Below are 18,752 nucleotides of genomic sequence, written 5' to 3' on the forward strand. Positions count from 1 at the left end.
TCGTGCTAGAAGGGTCTTCTAAGTGTCTGTATGGCCTTCAGGGATTCTTACGGCATTGGTTTGGGTCAGTCAAGGTCCTCAGAGCCTCCTCCATCTCCAAGCTCCATTCTCCATAGCCACGTGCAAGGTAAGAGAAGGGAAGGGATGAGAGAGGAAAAGAGAAGAGGAGATGGTGAAGAGCTTCACCCTCTTGATCCCTCACTTCCACACACTCACTCCCTCACACTCTCACACTCCCTCCCTCAAGAGCACACACACTAGCAAGAAGAGGAGAAGAAGAGAAGAAGAAAGGACTCTTGTTAGCCACACACCAAAGAATGAGCTTTCATTCACTTTTTGAACTTTACATATACAAACCCTAAAACCCCCATGGGTGCCCATCCCTTGTTACATGACCGGCCATTGTGCCAAGGTCCCTTTTCCTAATTCCCTCTTCTTGCTTCATGCCTATACCCATCTATTCCTTTACAAGTGGCACAAGAGGGAGCTTGGCACTCTTTTACAAGAGTTTTTAGAGTTTTTGAGGCACCTTTCCTTTAAAATTGCTCTTTTTGCCTCAGTTTAGTTTTCGAGACCGCCTCTACGCCTTTGCTCTCTTTCTATTCTTTTTGCACTTTTTCCTTTATTTTACCGCCATTTCGATTTGAGGTTAACATTACCCCCCTCCGGGACGGGTGCCAATCCCATGGCACGTCGAGCTGTTGTTGGGGAAGGGCATGCGGTGGTAGGGCCATAGGTGGGTTGGGCTGCTGTGGGAGCATGGGCAATACTGTCAAGTGGGTGATGGGGCCTCCGAAGTTGATGGTTGTGCACATCTTGCAATGGCTGTGAGAAGAAAGTGCGGTGCTCTTACCTAAGGGGAGTGTCTTCTTTATTGTGGGGTGCCCTGTGCGCATGCTGGTGGAACGAGGAGCTGGGTCTAGGCCTGGGTGATGTCCCACACTTGAGGACCCCGTTTGTGCAGTAGGGAGGTGCGGTAAGTGTAGCGTAGGGTGACAGGTCGATTGTTAACTCCCTAGGTGTGTCCTGCCCTTGGTGGGCCCTAGGCGTGAAGTGGGGGTAAAAAAGGGCTAGGGGCTTAGGAGTAGGGCCGACTAACCGCGGTCACCAGACGTGCCTAACTTAAGGACCCCTAGGTGGAGGGATTGTGAGTAGTGTGCCAGGACCGGCGTGCAGATGCGTTTTTTTTTTTTTGGATTGGGTTTAGTTGTAGGGACTTGTTAGTCCTCATCCTCAGGGAGGGGTGGTGAAGGAGATTTAATGGAGTGGCTCAAAAATCTCCAACCCTGTAGGAAATTCTTAAGGTTCAAATGAACCTGGAGGGGAGTGGTGGAGAGGAAAGGATGGCTGCAGTGAGTGAGCCGGCTGTCGCTCATGTCTTCAAGAATAGCAATGCAGAAAGAAGGGAGGAGGCTGGCCCGCATCATGAGGCGAGTCATCGTGTAGCTGTCGATTGCATTAGGATCAAAAAAGAGCGGAGGAAGGCTACATTCGGCCGAGGTGGAGTCTTGCCTAAGTAGGATTTTTAGGAGCCTAAGATAGTCACAAGTAGTGATGAAGGCGGGATCCGGGTAGGAGGAGAAATCAGCGATAAAGCATGTCATCATGGTGGCATCTAAGCTGTTGGAGGTGAAGGTGAGGGCCTGGGCTAAAGTGGTCATACAAGGGTTGTATATTACAAGGAAATCGTAACGGTCGTGGGCATTTGTATCGATGTCTACTCCTATTCGTCGAGGGTATGCCATGTAGGCAAGTTCATTCCTCTCTGAAGGGAGAGTGTTACAGAAGGCCATCCATGTGAAGATGCTGTTGTCGCAGATGCGCCTGTGCCACAGTGGTTGGCACTCGTATCCGAGCACGGACTGAGGCACTTCAAAAACTTTATTCTGCTAGTATTCTGCATCCTCGGTGCCCCAAAGGGTGGGATTATTTTCTCTTTCCTACAGCCATTGTTGGCTCAGGCGGCTTCTGACATTGATCACCTCGTCCACTATTTTGGTGGGAAGAACTCTACGCAAGGCATTGGGGGTGAGGAAGCTGAAGGTGAAGGGTTGCTTTGCCTATTCGTGTCTCTCCCAAAGTATGAGCTCCGCATGAAAACTGGGGGGCATGTCATTTGGGCACGGCGGGAGGGGTACAGAGGGTTGGGCCATAGGGTTAGCTCTTAATCTTTGTATGGCTTCTTCCACCAGTTTCCTCCTCTTCTCCCTCAAGATGGTTTTCCTGTCTGTAGATGCGTCTGTTGGCTACCCTTGCCCTTCAAGATGCGGTGAGGGGGGCTGTGGAACCACCTCTTCCTCGAATCCTCCTAGGTCAATGTGTAGTTCTGTCTCACTCCATGGGTGCCTCTTACTGCTGCATCCCTTCTCCGAATCCTAAGGGGAGTTTAGGCCGGTTGATAGCAGATTCCTACGGTGTTCCCCTGGGCCTAGCCCCTCTGCCATGGGCTGGGAGGGCATGTGTAGCCCTGCGCATAGGGCTATGTGTGCTATGCTTAGTTTCTTTTTCATTGCCTCCACAGATTCCCCTTCTTCCTCATGCGTGGCATCCATCAAGGTGTTTAGGAAGATTTGTTGCTGAGTGTGGAAGGCCACTTGGGCTGTCTCTGCTCTGCCTTCTGCTAGGATTTTCTCTTTCTCCGCCAGAGCTAGGTGATGCACCAAGGTCTTCACTCTTTGATCATTCTGGCCTGCCCACACTTCAGCCCTTTTCTTCATCTCTTCCATGCCTTCTTCCTGTCTTTGCACCAAGGCTATGAGCCTCCACTGCTGATCTTTCAACTCTTTGCCCATTCGCTAATGTTCTTCTCTTTTGAGACTCAGCCTTTCAGTATTTGTTTCCATTTCTCGGTGGTGGTGCTCCTCTTCTTGTTTCCTCCCTTCCTCCCCTACAGTAAACTCTTTTATGCCCTACTCGATCCGCCCTATTTTTACTTCTAGATCCTCGTATTGCATGATCGGCAGGTCATATTCTTTTTGCATCTTCTCGAGCTCTTGATTTTCATCTATGAGTTGTTGCCACCAGCTTTGCTCCTTTTCTTCCTTGGTCTTCAGTTCCCTCTTCAAGTCGAGAATTTCCTTTTGTTGCACAGCCATTTGCTTTTTTTTTTTTGAGTTGGAAGGTTGCTACTGCTTCCCTTTTTGCCTCCAGCTTGCTAGCTCCAGCTTGGCCACCGCGATCCTCATTTCCTCCTTGCCCTTTCTAACTATGAGAGTAGTTCATTGACGTATTCATCATGATTTGCGTGCAGTGTCATGGTGGTGGGGATTGGGGTGGTCGAGGCTTCCATTTTTTGGCGTTTTGGCTCTTGTCTGGATTCGGCATCTGTAGTTGGCCTTTTGTGCCTGGTGGTCGTGGCCTCCCCGCTCCTTCCTTGTGCTAGTTCCTTATTGATAAAGTATTGCATCCATGCCACAAAGCTATTCATGTTGGTGCTGGCCGAGATGTTGGGGAATGGCAGTGGTGGCTTCGCTACCCGATACCAAGGGGGTCAAGATGGGATGGAGGGGGGCCTTACCCTTGCCCTCGATGAGACTGTGGAAGGCATGGCTTTAGGTACTTGTGCACTTGAGCCGAGTCTATCTTCCCTAGGTGGACTTAAGGTCCCTAGGTCATCAAGTCAGCTCTGTTGTTCTATCGACCGGTGAATTGCTTCGGCCAAGTCTTCGTCCTCTTGTCTTCTCAACTCTGCCTCCTCTTCCCTAGCTCTTTTTTCTCTCTCTTCTTCTATTTTTCTTGCCTCCTAGGCCAACCTTTCAGCTTCTTCCTTCTCCTTCTTTTTCCACTCTCTCGCCTCTCTCATGGATTCCTTTTTTGCTCTTTCCAGATCTTCTTCTTCCTTTTTCCTACCCGCCTTTTGTTTCTTCCTCTAAGTTGCCTTCCCAGTGAACTGTTTTGTTTTTCTTCGTTCGGATTGAGCCTCTTGCTCCTCCTTCTCTATTTTGATTTCTGTCTGGTCACTCAATTGCTCCTTTTTTTTATGGATCAGTGACCTATCTAGGGTCTCATCTACTCCTTTGCTTCCCTATTGGACCTCTTTCATAGCCTCCTAGATGATGGCCATTAGTATGCTTCCATACCCGATGAAGGAGGCTTTCGAGGAAAATTAGAAGAAATTATCATTTTTGATGGGCGCACATCTTAGGCGTGGTGCCAATATTTATTTTGACGCTTATTTATTGAAGCGCTTAACATATATTTATTATTTTGTATGCGCATGGGTGCACGATTTAAATATTCATTATTGGTCATTGTATTTGGGCACAACCTAACTTTTGGGCACCCAACTGCTTTATTCTTTATTTGGAAAAAAGCAAACAAAAAAGCTAAAGCATGCTAAATGTAAATTTGGACTATTTTTGAGCTTGGAGATGAATAAAATATTAAATACATGCTTTGTGGAGCACTCGCACAAGGCACGGGGAGGAATTGTACCCAATTGGTCTTTTTGCTTCATGTGTGAAAGTCTATTCTCTTGGATTTTGAGCAGAAAGTAGAGTTCTTTGTTCTTGGGGACCTCCGGTGCTCGCTACATATGCATACGGCATCCAATTTGCGCACTAATAACATTCACCTAAAAGAAGTGCATAATCTTTAAGGTGACTTTATAAGAACCTTGCTAGGAGCAATTGAACATTTTTTATGTGTATGCATGTCATATCCTTTGAGCTGTGATACTTTACTTTATATATATATATATATATATATATACATTTTATGAAACATTAGTTCACATAATGTCAAGTGATATTTTCGGAAGAATGGATCCACCTAAATCTCCATTGTGTTTGAATTATCTCTCCCTTCAGTAAGGGAGACTAGGCCGACAAACTATCATGTCCTACCAAATTGAACTAAACAACAATACCTAAAGAACGAACATAAGGTCTATTGAAGAAACTTTCTTCGGCCTATTTGCAAGAGTGAAGTAAATCAAATGACTATTCTCATGACGCTTTAGGAGGCAAGTGCTAAAACCATACACCTCATCTCAAGTTGGGCTACAAATGCAAATAACCTTGTTGAAGTGGATGAAATTCAACAAAGATGTGAATTAGGCATTCATTCCTTAGGGTTTGGTACAATCGTCATCTTCATATTGCCACTAAGGTTAGTGACTTGACGATCGACATAGAACAATGATGATCAATGAAAACCATGCAACATGATTCCATACATTGCAATGGAATTTTGCTTCATGCCATCCTCATTACTTGAGACCTACCATACCCATCTGGAATGGAGCAACATCCCTTGTTGGGCAAAATATTGTTGAACAAGAGCTCCATGTGGCAAGCCAACTAGAAGACCCAAATCTATTGATTGATTTAGTGACCTATCTTTGTAAACTATTAACCCAAATACTTTGATTGGTGACTTCCACCACATCAAATGGTTCTTCTTTAGCACATGTCTTGTACGTACAATCTCATAGTTTATATTTATCTTATTTATTGAAAAAACAACAAACATAAATGCACAAAAAAAGAACCACACAAAATGAAAAAAAACAAGACAAAAACAAAATAAATCACCCATATATATTAAAGAGCCACTAGGCACATAGCTAGGAAGTTATTTATCCTTGCTTTGAAGGGGGAGGGGGGGACTCTGTTGAATCATGCAACATTTTTTTTTTATTGAATCATGTAAAATTTTGTATCAAATCGTGCAAAATTGTGCTATATTGACAAACAATTTTATATTCTCTTAGCAACCATATAGAATTGTCTTTCGTTCTCATAAATGTCACAACTTGGTTGCTGTCCAATGTGTAGATGAGAACTCCTAATTTTTAACCTTGAATTTCCCACATTAATTGATGACCCTAGGATCAAAGAGAAAATTATCCTTAGCATAGATCAATGTGACAAGTACAACTTACAACAAACCAAATGGGGTCTAGGGGATCTTTAATTTTGGCTCATTAGAAACTTTGAGAGCTGGTTAACGACAATAACATGGCTAGAAACCTTGTGACATGCAAACTTATACTAAAGTTTGTAGCGAGCATCTCACCTAATCACATGGTTAAGTTTCTTTTGTGATTATGACCCTAACTCTAAAGCAACCATGTTGGTTTTGGCCTATTAGGCAAGGGGTGATGAGGTAATTGACAAAGTGACTCTTAGACCACAACTTGTGGAGCTCGTTTTGGAAATACAAAATAAGCAAGGAAAATACAAGGCTCTACAATATTTCCCACTCTTCTACAAAGATTGAAAAAATCACGTGACCTCATGCAACATAGTGTACATTGACTAGGGTGATTAATGTGGCATTAGGACTCTCTATTGATGCACTATTGGCCCTAGGTATAGTTTCATTTTTGGAAAGAGCTATTGCCACACCAGAGCTATCTCACATACGGGGAACTAGGGAATATGAGAGAGAGAGAGAGAGAGAGAGAGAGAGAGAGAGAGAGAGAGAGAGAGAGAGAGAGAGAGAGAGAGAGAGAGAGAGAGAGAGAGAGAGAGAGAGAGAGAGAGAGAGAGAGAGAGAGAGAGAGAGAGAGAGAGAGAGAGAGAGAGAGAGAGAGAGAGAGAGAGAGAGAGAGAGAGAGAGAGAGAGAGAGAGAGAGAGAGAGAGAGAGAGAGAGAGAGAGAGAGAAGGGGCTGAAAAAAGGCAAAGAGAGCAAGTAGAACAAGAGAGAAGAACTCAAGCTTCTAACAGAGTAGCCAACATGGGAAAAAGAGGACAAGAGAAGAGAGCAAGGAAAGTTCACCTACATTGGGCTTTGATTGACTCCCCCGAGGAACAAGTAGCTACCTATGCTACCAAGAAAACAAGTAAGAAGGAAGCAAGATTAATAGGAGCAAAGATAAAGGAACACACTCAAAGCATTCAACAAACATTTTACAGTTATTTGCTAAGCAAAGATGAGAAATAAGCCACATGCTTGTTTAGCAAATGCAAACAACTATGATAGAAAGGGAAGATAGCTCGGGTAACAAAAATTAGAAAACCATCGAGAGCTTAAAAGCCTTGATTTAGAAATGATTTACTAGCTAGTATATCAAATACAAGACTTACAAAACAAAATATCCAAGTTGGAAAAGATCAAAAGTACTAAAGAAGTCACACCCACTTCACAATCTGATATGTTACACTATGTAGCAAGATCACCTCACACTCATAAGAACTTGGCTTGATACTAAGCACACCAAGAAGTGTGGAAGCCCTAAAACTACTATATGAGAAACTTAGAAGGGATAAAAAAGGAGCGCTTGAAGTTAAACATGAGCTACGTGATAGGTTAGGAAAAACTCAAGAGGTCTACCAAAGGTTCATGATACAAGCCAACCATTAGCTATAAGATCTCCAAACTTAGGAGCAGCAATTGGATAGAAAAAGACCTAGTACTAGAAGTAAGGATAAGAAACTACAAGAGCTAAAAAAGAAACTAGAAGAAATGAAAGATCAATTGGCAAACCTAAGAATGCAATTAGAGCAGAAGGAGGCTAAGACAACTTTGCACATGGAAAGGATACTTGGAAAAACACAAGACCATGAGCAATTAGAAATGGCTTGTGATGGTCTACAATAGATAGTGGACACAAGTCTTACCAAAGAAATCTCTAGAACTAAGAATAAAGCGAGAAAAAACTTTGGAGAAGTATTGAAAAAGCTAACAAATGAATAAGCCAATTCACTAGCTAGGGAAAGTTAGCTCAAGGTGTGTAGGTAGTGCATAAGTTTGTAATGTCATAGCAAGAGGAGCTCTACAAGAGGACCATCTGTAAACTCACCACCTACAACATTGACGATGTAATAGAGTTAAAGCACAACTAAACTTGGAAATGCAACATTGAGCAATTTGTAAATTGGCCAAGTGCGTGATCTTCCAATCCTAGTCCGAACTAGAGAAACATTAAGGAGTCATTTAAAGAAATTTGGGTATGAAGAGCAAGAGTTGAGAGCCATGGTACTAGCAAGACTAGAAACTTTTGGAACAGATCTATCCTTTTCCATTGGAATAGATCTATCCTTTTCCATAGAGCAACAAGAAATCATGTGTTCCTCAGCAAATTTTGTGGAGTTGTAGAAGTATGAGGATCTAGGAGAGAGTACAGATGAGGTGCCTCCTAGACCATTGCTAATGATGGAGCCACCATAACAAGTGCAATAGCTCCATCAAAGATTGTAAGACTATTGAGTGTGCTAAAGGATCCTTCTCAAAAATTGATCGATCATCCCCTTGATTATAAAGACTTTACTCCCCAAGACTATGCAAACACTAATTCAAGTAGCTAGAGAGCATTGGAAAGAAATGGAGGTGGAAAAAAGATGAAGATCCCCTTCAACAAGCTTGTCAACTCTTCAAGAATGCAAAAGTTGAGCTAAAGACTTAAAGTGCTAGCCATGAGAAATATGGAAGCTTTAGCTAAAGTGGAAGTATGCTATCCTAAAGATGGATGGCATTGCAAGGTCAGTATTTTGCAACATACACATTACAATCTAGAAGTCCATGTTGACTGATACAACTGCATGAAGATCCCCAATATCAATGCCATTATACAAGGAAAGTTGTCCTTGTTCCAACCTAGAGATGTGCAACCTTCATTCCTTACATTCCTAAAAAACACTTCATCAACTTCCTTGACCCTTCCTTTATCATCATCTGCAACTACCTTTGTCTTTTAGTCAAGTTGCTAGAGCAAGACATTACCCCCTATGAGGAAATAATGTCCCCTTTATTCTTTGATATCAATGCATGCAATGACAAAGTGGCTATGATATAATTGCACCTCCATGCCACGCTTTTTCCATCCTCTTGTGTGGTGCTACTAGAGGACATGGTGGAAATCTAGCTTGCCTTATGTACCAATCCCTTTTATCGAGAGTGTTCCATTGAGCTACAGATGTAGTTAAAGGTTATATGCTTAGGAAGGATGCCTTTGCCTCATCTGGCAATCCGTCCCAGAGAATTCAAGTCACAACCACACAAAAAAGACAAATTTTTTTATTTTTTTAAAAAAAGGGCTAATACATCGACCTAGATAGGTGCAAAACACGAGAATCGCACCTAGGGGTCCTCAAGTTAGGTGCATCCTGTGGTTTCAATCAGCCAACTGTGCTTCAAACCCTCTAGCCCTTTCCCCATAGCATAACACTTCTGGCTTGCTCAAAGTATTGTCACCCTAAGTCCTCACTGCACAATAAAACCATGCATTAACTAGGTCCTCAATTGTGGGACAATGTGTGCCAAGCATGGTTGGAGCTTGACCCATCTCTGAGTTACACATACACATGCATGAACACTATACAACAAGTAGACACATCCTTAAGAAGAGCACATTAATTGCAAAATTTGGAAGATCCATGGTTACTGAAGATTCATTGAACACCCAACAATATTGGTGGCCAATTGTCCTTTATATAAACACATCCATAATCCCTATTTGACCTCCTCAACAATAGCCATTAGACTATAATGACACTTCCATCACTCTCTAGATGATTACAAACTCTTAGAAAATCCATGCCATCATGACCATCCCCGACACTTAGTTTTGCACCATGACATGCCATGAGACTCGCTCTCAACTAAAAGAGGATAATGCTAACCCTCATAATTGTTCAAAAGGGTAAAAGAATTCACTAATTATATGCAACAAATTTTTGTGGCTATGTACCTTGTAACGATCCTTGTGTTACAATTGGTGCCTGTAGAAAGTGAGGACTAGGCTCACTCTTGTGCAAATTGTAAATATTATTTATAAAAATTGGAGTGATTCTCCATAAGAACACCTAAGGTGCACACAATCATGTGGGTGATCAAGAGACCACAAATATGGGATAGATGCCCAAAGGGGGGTGAGAAACCCTAAAGCTTTGTATAAAACCAATAAGAGAATGAAAAGACTATTCATGTGTGTAGCAACTTTTGCTCCTTACCATCTTGTTATGGTCTATGTGTGTGAGTGAAGGAGAGGAAGTGTGTGAGTGTGAAGAACAAGGAGCAAAGCTCTCTTCAAGTTTTGTTCGTTTTGGCAAGAGTTTATGGGTCTACACAAGTTTGTGAGCTTGAGAGAGTATGTGAGCTTGAGACAGTGAGGGAGTGAGGGACACACTATACAAAGCTCTCTTTCTCTTTTCCTTCCCAAGATTGCATATCACTACTTGTCCCATGCGTGGCAACCATGAAAGCAAGGTTGTGAGCAAAGAGCAACACTGGAATGATGCTCCGTCAACCTATTGCAACTATAATATGGTAAGTGGTTAGTGAGTGCACTTGATATACCACCTCAAATTTATCTATCCTTCGTAGGTTAGTTTGTGGTTTTTGTATATATGCAAGCAGGCTAGGTGAGAGATAGCCTCAGCTTGGTAGGTTGGTACTCCTAAAGGAACAAGATCATGCACATGGTCCTGACATGGCATGTGAATGCTACATCAATTATTTTGGATTAAACATGGTATCATTTTGGATGGCATTGAAATAGATATAATTAAGATCAAGATCATAATGGACCTTAATGACTATGATTTGATGTTTTCTCAGACATAGTGACTATTATCTCACTGCTTTATGCTAAAGTACGCTTCCATAGCATGGCCTCTTTACAAATTGATAATGGTTTAGGAATGGACAAGAATATCAAGCTTCATAATGAAGCTTTGGAAAAGGCTTGGTAGTGCTCTTGGAGAGCAATGTCCTTTTTCTAGAGTTTCTTAGAAAAGGTAGTATTGGCCTGCGTGAGGTGCTCCACCTCCACTACCAAGTCATGCTATTGATGTTGTTGCTTGGTTAACAACCCATTGATGAAGTTCAAAGATCTATGGGCCATCTCCCAATTGAATTTAGGGGGGATGATTGATGAGCTATTGTGTCATCAATAGAATACTCCTCTCTTGGATGTTTCTACCCCTTTGATTTGAGGAGAGTGAGTTTGGCGGAGAGGCTAGTGGCATAGCTGAATTTCTTGGGGGCCAGCATGTGGGGATGGTGGAGCTTTTGTGCTGGTGGATACAACATGACTAAGCAGTTGATAGTTTGGAGGACTTGATCTTTGCCACTCTATAGGGTGGGGTGCTCCTCTTGTTTGAGAAATTGAGAGCTTTCCTTGGTGTCATTAGTGGGGTTGGGGTAGGATTTGTCTCACAGTTTCTATCTTTGGATAAGACTAGGAAACTTCTATTGCCTTAAAAAAAAAAGGGCAGGCAAGGTCGATAAGGGGGGTGGGAAAAATAGTAGGGTGAAGTGTTCACCACACATCACCTTGATGGTTTTGATGGTGAATTCCCTAATGGAGAGGAATTTGGCCTCAATGCAATGCAATCCAAGAGCACATGCACCCAAGCAACAGGAGTATCAGGGGGGGAGAAGAAAAGAGAAGCTATCTTTTGTGAGATGGTGAAGGCCTTACCTTGTAGGTAGAGGGCCTTGAGTAGGAATCTAAGGGCATCGAGCTTGCTCTTTTGGTTGTCAACCAAGTTTGTTAGCTTGTACTCCTTGTTTAGTGATGGGACCAAAGAGGACTTCCATGGTGGTGATGGAAAGGGATGGTGGGTCTCATTTGTGATTGGCAAGTAAGTGAAGAATTCTCTATACTCTCTTCATGGAGAGCTTGAATGTGTTGCGTTGAATCTACATAGTGGAGCTAGTGATCTATTGCTCCAAGTTTGATTGTGTGTTAGGGTGCATAGGGGTAGAGCTCCATGGGAGGTTGGCAAATTGGGTGAGCTACAGGGACTTGAGCCATGCTTGAGCATCAACAACAAGCACCATAGGACTAATCGGTGTAACCTCCTCGATGGTAGGTTGGAAGGACGGTATGGCAGCAAAGAGAAGAAAATGATGCAAGAGATAGAGATAGAGAAATGAGGCAAAGAAGAGATGTGCACAAAAGTTGGGTGCAAAATGAGGGTTTTGAAGAAGAGATTCTTTCTTAAGTGATGGTATGCATAGGGAGAAAGGATGTTGGCCAATGCACATGTGCCACGTTAGCAAAACAAACCATTAGAAAATATTGTGATGGTGGGTATTTTGAGATGTTAGGGCACCACCGGTTGCATTTGTTAATGAGTGGGTTTCATAAATGAGTGCCACGTCAGCATAGATGGGGACTTCTAAGAGCCATTTGATATGGAGGTGAGAAACCAGTAGGCACGGAATATCAAAAATTGATGGAAAGAGGATACATGAAAATACGGTGTGATATAAAATGAGCACTAGAGGTTATCAGCATGATAGTGGCATAATCGAAATCTATTGACAAGCTTCGATAGCAACTTTTCCTGTAAATCTCTCAAATAGAATGAATTAGTACCAGAATCATGAAAGACCCAAAAAGGACCGCTCCACCAAAATTTCGATTTGGTTTCTTGAATAGCCAGTCAAGTCTATGTTTTTATCGGGCTTGGATCTCAAACAAAATATACATGTTGTGGATCCGATCTTCTTCTAATTGGGCTATGGCTTCCATCCGAAATGGAAGTGACTCCTTTAGAATGATCTAATCTTTTATTGTGAGTCAAAAAATCGATGCTACAAATTCTAAGGAGATAATGGCTTCCAAGCCAAATGCTAGTTTGTTTGGAGCTATGCTAGTGGTGACTTTGAAGGATGTTCAGAGAGGCCTATAGTGATGCGGCAAGCTTAGTGTCCCAATCTTTTCTATTCTAATCCACCAACTTGGTTAAGATTTTACACAAGAACTTGTCGGTGGACTTAACTAAGCCATTATCTTGTGGTTAGTAAGGAGAGGATTTCTTATGTACACTAAAAAAAAATGATGTGAGCTCCTTGATTACATTATTTACAAACTGTGTACCTCTATTGCTGACAAGTTTGATTGGAGTGTCATATCTTGTGAAGATATCCTTAAAGAGGCATTTAGTGACTAACTTTGTCGTATTGTCTGGCTAGGGCCCATGCTTTGATCCATTTGGTGCAATAAGTTGTTGCCATTAGGATATACTTGTTTGTTGGATATGCCATTTGGAGAGTGGGATAGAGTCCCCACTTCTAGAAAGGTTCCAAAGATTGGATTGATTAAAGCAACAAGTGGTCTCTGGCTCCAAGATGTACCATAATCACAATGCTGGACCTAGTTGTAGACATTGCTATGCATAGTCAGCTGCCATAATCTAGCTTGTTGGATTTTATAAGTTGTAACTTTAGCATTGAAGCGGCCATTAGCAATTCCTTGATGGGCTTCCTCCAAGATAGTAGGCTGCTCCATAGGGAGGACCACTCTTTGCAACACTCAAGAGAGTATGCAGTAGTATAAATATCCCATGAAAATTTCAAAACATTGGCTCTAGAAGCCATTCGTTTTTGTTGGTCCTCCTAGAGATGAGGTAGAGGTACTTTGGTTCTAGGAAAACTAGTGAAGTGTCCACAAAGTAAAAGTGTAAAAAGTGAAGCTAATGCTACAGTAGGGAGTAACAAATTGTCCATTTATTGGGAATTAGAGCCCAACTTTGATTTAAATTGATTATTTTAAATAAATAACATATATTCCATGGATAGAATAGACTTAGGATTGTGACCCTTGTTTAGAATTCTATGTTAAGGGGAATCATCACTAGAAGTGTTTGACCTAGGTTAAAATCCCTATTTAAGGAAGCCAAAGAGCCTGGGTGGTTTGATATCACTCAAGATTTTGGGATAGGGACACTATTCAAAGAAACAATGGCTCGTAACCCAGTAAGACTAGCCAACTTCACCCAGTTTGTGGGGTTGTGAGATGAAGATCTTGATGTGCATATGCAAAGTTTTGAAGTGACCTGCATAGCAAATGAGATCATGGACGATGATCAAAAGCTTCATATCTTTCCAAGGACGCTAAAAGATGAAGTAGCAAGGTGGTACATCAACCTAGATACTCAAAATAAAGGGACCTATACTACCCTGTTAAGAGTATTTTTAGAAAAATATCAACGACAAGGTTTCCAAGATAGGTTAGCTCTTCAATTGGATTGCTTATCCCAAGGAATAACCAAAAGTATTGAGCACTACATTGAGTATATGCAAATAATTATTCAAAATATGAATCCATCCCTTGATGAGCCTATGCAAAAGTGTAAATTTATCGATGGGCTTAAATTCAAAGTCCATTAGCATGTTAGCCTACAAAGACTAGCTACACATGAAGATGCTAAAACACATGCTAGATGGTGGGAAGAAGTGCAAGTCAACCAACAATGATGGAAGGATCTATGCAAATAATCTCAAATGGAATACTTGACCAGTCCTTCAAGCGGTGTGCCTAAGAATGTGTCCTATGTGACCATTTCTTTAAATCCACCTACTATGACAAACTGAAATTCCAACTTATACCGAATGATGCAAATAGGAATGCCATCTATGCCTTAGGCTCAATGTCCATTAGACGAAGCAAAGGTAGTGGACATCATTACTAAGTCCTTAGGAAGATTAAAAGATGAAATAATGGGTGTAGTCCAAGCACCATTAAAAGAAATTTATTCGATAACAACACAAGCCGCTAATGTAGAATGGTTGTCAAGTAATTCAACTTCAAACCCACCAAGATCGAACATCTGGTGTGATAAATATCATGGGTATGGCCATGTGACTCTACTGAATGAACCTTTTGTCAAAATAGGGCATTTAGACACAAATTATTGGAATAAAAATAGGCCAAGAATAAAAACAAGCTCGTGCAATGCAAACAAGTTACAATTACATGGATCGTAGTAACACTACTTATGAGATTGGGCCACCCAATCAACTTTTTAGGCCCTATGGATTGCCTACCCATGCAAGCCTCTAGTGCCCCGATATAATTATAATAGTGATGGGAATTGAGAAAGAAATTTTCCATTCAGGAGAAAGAATGGTAATTTTTGTAATATAATGGGCAGAATAGGCAGTAAAGGACTAGAGGACCAGTAATTTGCTATTAATGCCAACAGGAAGGCCACATTACTACATGTTGCCCAAATGCCTACAAAAATCAAGACTATACCCCTCTTCGTAGGAGGTGTAGTGGTGAAGGGCATTATGAAGAGAATTGTTCCAAACGAAAGGATGACAAGACAAATGACAAAGATAAACAAGCTTCCAATGAACTTTGGAGTTTATATACAAATCTAGTTGAAGTTGAAATGAAGGAGCAAGATAGTAAAATTAAGTCTAAATTCTTATGTCATAGGGTGACCTTTAGGGCTTGACCCCATGATTGGTGTTGTTGTTGGGGTAAAAGGCCCTTGGGCCTGCCCATGTACAGTGACCGCCCATATTCTTTATTCATATATATATGATAGTGCAATAAGGCTGTCTACACAGTTTTGGACATCACCTACATTGTGTGTGCTCTTCTCTCCCGCATCTTCCTCTTCTCCTTCTCCACTTCCATTGTATACCTTTCAACTAGTATCAAAGCTTTGGATCAAACCTTGATTGTGGAGCTTGGACCGGCATTACTTCAGTCCGAATTGAAGACCTAGAGGTTGGAGCTTCAATGCCATCCATGGCTTCTTCCCTTCGAGGTAAGATTTCATCTCCCACCTCTCCCTGGCCCTCATAGGCTCAGGTGTTCCTTGGCTTCATTGGGCACATTGTAATCCCCCATTTTCCCCCTTATCCTCAGGACAACTAGCAGGCTCCACAGTAACAGCTCACGTTTTTTTGTGCCTGTTTCAAAATCTGGCTAAAAAATCCAAAATTTTCTCATATCTTGGGCATCTGAAACCCGATTTAGGCAAGGTAAGAGTCTAACTTGGGGTTTTGACATGCTTCGGACACAATGGCAATGCTAGATCTGCCAAATTTTGATCACATTTTTTTTGCAACAGATCTAAGTTGATTTATAGTAAGAAAATGTCATGCTCTTAGCTTATGTGATGCTCCCGAGGATTGGTATTTGATGCCCAGATACTTTGGGGATGTTTGCCAAATGTTTTGAGATGTTTTGGGACTTGGTTTGAGCTTCCATAGCTCAATTTATGTAGGGATTTACTACTGTACATTGTTTGGGCAGCAAGGTTTTATCAGGGATGACTTATGCATAATGCTCTTTGTTGACATTTGGGTGTCCTATTGGATGTATTGATGATTGGATATGCTATTTGAGAGCTATTGAGCCTTGATTTGGATGCAGACACTTCGTTGTTGGTTGGGATTTATGCTACCTTGGTTGACATGTTATTTTATCTCTAGTTTGGTTATGCCTATGGTCTACTGGTGCTCCCAACTACTCGGGATGATATGCTGATGTATTTGGATGATGCCACTTTGATGTTTATGTTCTCGAATGCTTCTTGAGCAAAGAGTAGAGCTCAATTCTTGGTTCACTATCATTTTCTTTGCAGCTGGCATTTCACATTTCACTTGACAAGGTTTATGCCCCATGCTACCCATTATGGGACTGATGTCTGATGTGGATGCTTTTGGGTTCGGCTACAATGTGGTAGATGTTTGGGCTTGAATCGACTTGCATTTGAGAATTTTGTGGAGTAGTTTGCGTTTGGTCAGCTTATCACTTATGCATCTTGGGTGCTATTTGGCCCTTAATGCCCCAATTATGGATCTTGGATTTACTTGGATTGTAGATACATGTTTGAGCAGTGGTTGCTCCATTGTCTTGGCAGTTGGTTATTGAGCTTTCATTGCTCATTGATGCTTGGTTCTTTGTGGATTACTCCTTGATCAGTGGACTTCTTGACAATGCTTCGGTTTAGCAGTTATGGCTTTGTTGCTTCTGTGTTGCCTAGCTTGTATGTTATTTGGGTTACTTTTGCCCATATAGGTTAGAGAGCAGTTGCTCTTGATGCTTACTCGACTATGCACTTTGTCTACTGTCATGTACTTTATAGAGCCACTTATTTGGATGTTGTTGTACAGATGTTTGGGCTTCTCCTGGAGCTTGATTCTTGTAGGATGCTTTGCCACTTGTCGGTCTTTACTTGACTTGGATGTTCCTAAGTGGCATGATGTACTGCAAAGCTATGCATATACATATGGTTATGGGCTGATTTCATGGATGAATACCATATGCTCTTATGGCACATGTCTTATGCTTTACTGTACTGTGGTTGGTTATGTCATGCAGTTGGGTACGACTCTTCCTCATGTGGAAGCTTTTGCATCCTTGGTTGATGCCTTTATGTCCTCTTGTCTGTTGAGGTTTCATGAGCCTTTGCAACATGCTTCTACCATTGATGTACTTGCAGATGATTGTCTTCATGAGCAGGTTCCCTCTGTTGGGATAGCCCTCAACTCCTTGAGCTCAGTGGATGCTATGGATAGCCCTATTCATGATGACTTGGATTCCTTGTCATCTTCTACAAGTTCTTCTACTTCAAATGTTGTTTGCTTCCATTGTGGGAAGCTTGGGCATGTTCAAAGAAAATGCTTTAGATGGATTAGAGAGCAACAGAGACAGAGACGGACTCAACATGAGCAGAAAGTCAGAGATACAACAGATGCAGTAGGTGTTACCACTCTTACTAGTGGTGAGGTACATGCAGTTACCCATGATGATGCAGTTGAGTATGTACTCTTTTCACCTTGTTTCCATATAGCTTGCTCAGTGATCATGCCTATGCATTTGATTGGCTTTTGGACTCTATGGCATCTTGTCATGTTACCCCTCATAGAGCACGGTTCTCTTCTTAGATGGAGGTTGATGGATGTATTGATTTGGGCCTTGAGCAGTCTTATGCTATTGTTGGTGCTACATGGGATATACACCTAGCTTTGCCTAATAGGACTTCTCTTATGCTTAGGGATGTTTTACATGTTTCCATGCTTAATAAGAGCTTGATTTCTGTCAGTCAGCTGCATAATGTAGGATATACTATTTCTCTTCAGGATAGGTCATGGAAGATTTTTCGTGGTTGCTTGGTTTTGGCTAGAGGCTCTAGAATTGGTTCTTATTACCCAGTCCATGTCTCTCATGTGGGAGATTCTATGGTTATAGTTTTTCGAATACTAGATGTGTTGTTATGGCATTATCGCCTAGGCCATATGCACCACACAAAGAGATGGAGATCTTGTCTCGTTCAGACTCATTTCTGCCTCCTATGTCACATGTAGATCTTGATGCTTGCCTTGATTGTACTCTTGGTCCTTGCAGAGCCCCCTTGGCTTATGGCAATAGTGTGAGGCATGTTCCTCTAGATCTTGTCCATGTTGTAGTATATGGACCTATGCCTTCCCAGTCACTTGGTGGAGCATCATATTTTGTGACCTTTGTGGATCATGCTACCCATCGTGTTTGGGATTTTCCCTTGGTACGGATTGAGGATGCCACAATTATGCTTGACAGGTTTATGGATTGTGCTGGTTGCAGGCCTAGGTGCTTGCAGATGGCTTATGAGAGTCATGCTATCTCTCCCAGCTTTCAGCCCTATTGTCAGTAGTCTGGCATTGATTTCCTATTCCCACAATATTACGGGATTGCTCATGGCATGTGCCTAACTCTATAGGCAAAGGTTGCTTCTATGCTTACCACAGCTAGGTTATCTTATGGCTTTTGGGTCGAAACCCTCATGACGGAAATCTACTTGCTTAATAGGATGCCGTGTCTGAATTTGGATGGTATTACACCACACGAGGCATGGAGTGGCATGAGACCCTCCTATGATTACTTGAGGATGTTTAGCTGCCAGGCATTTGTGTATGCCAGATATGCCTATGTCACACAGATGTATCCTCTTTGGTTATGGAGATGGTGACTTTTAGGCTTATAGGTTATGGGATTTGGATGCCCAACAGGTTATACACAGCCGTCATGCTATCTTTTATGAGACATAGACATCTCTCAAGCCTCTTGATGTGC

The sequence above is a fragment of the Lygodium microphyllum genome, chromosome 18, assembly GCF_053477565.2.
Source record: "Lygodium microphyllum isolate KBCC chromosome 18, Lygodium_microphyllum_v1.1.10, whole genome shotgun sequence".
NCBI classification, from domain to species: Eukaryota; Viridiplantae; Streptophyta; class Polypodiopsida; order Schizaeales; family Lygodiaceae; genus Lygodium; species Lygodium microphyllum.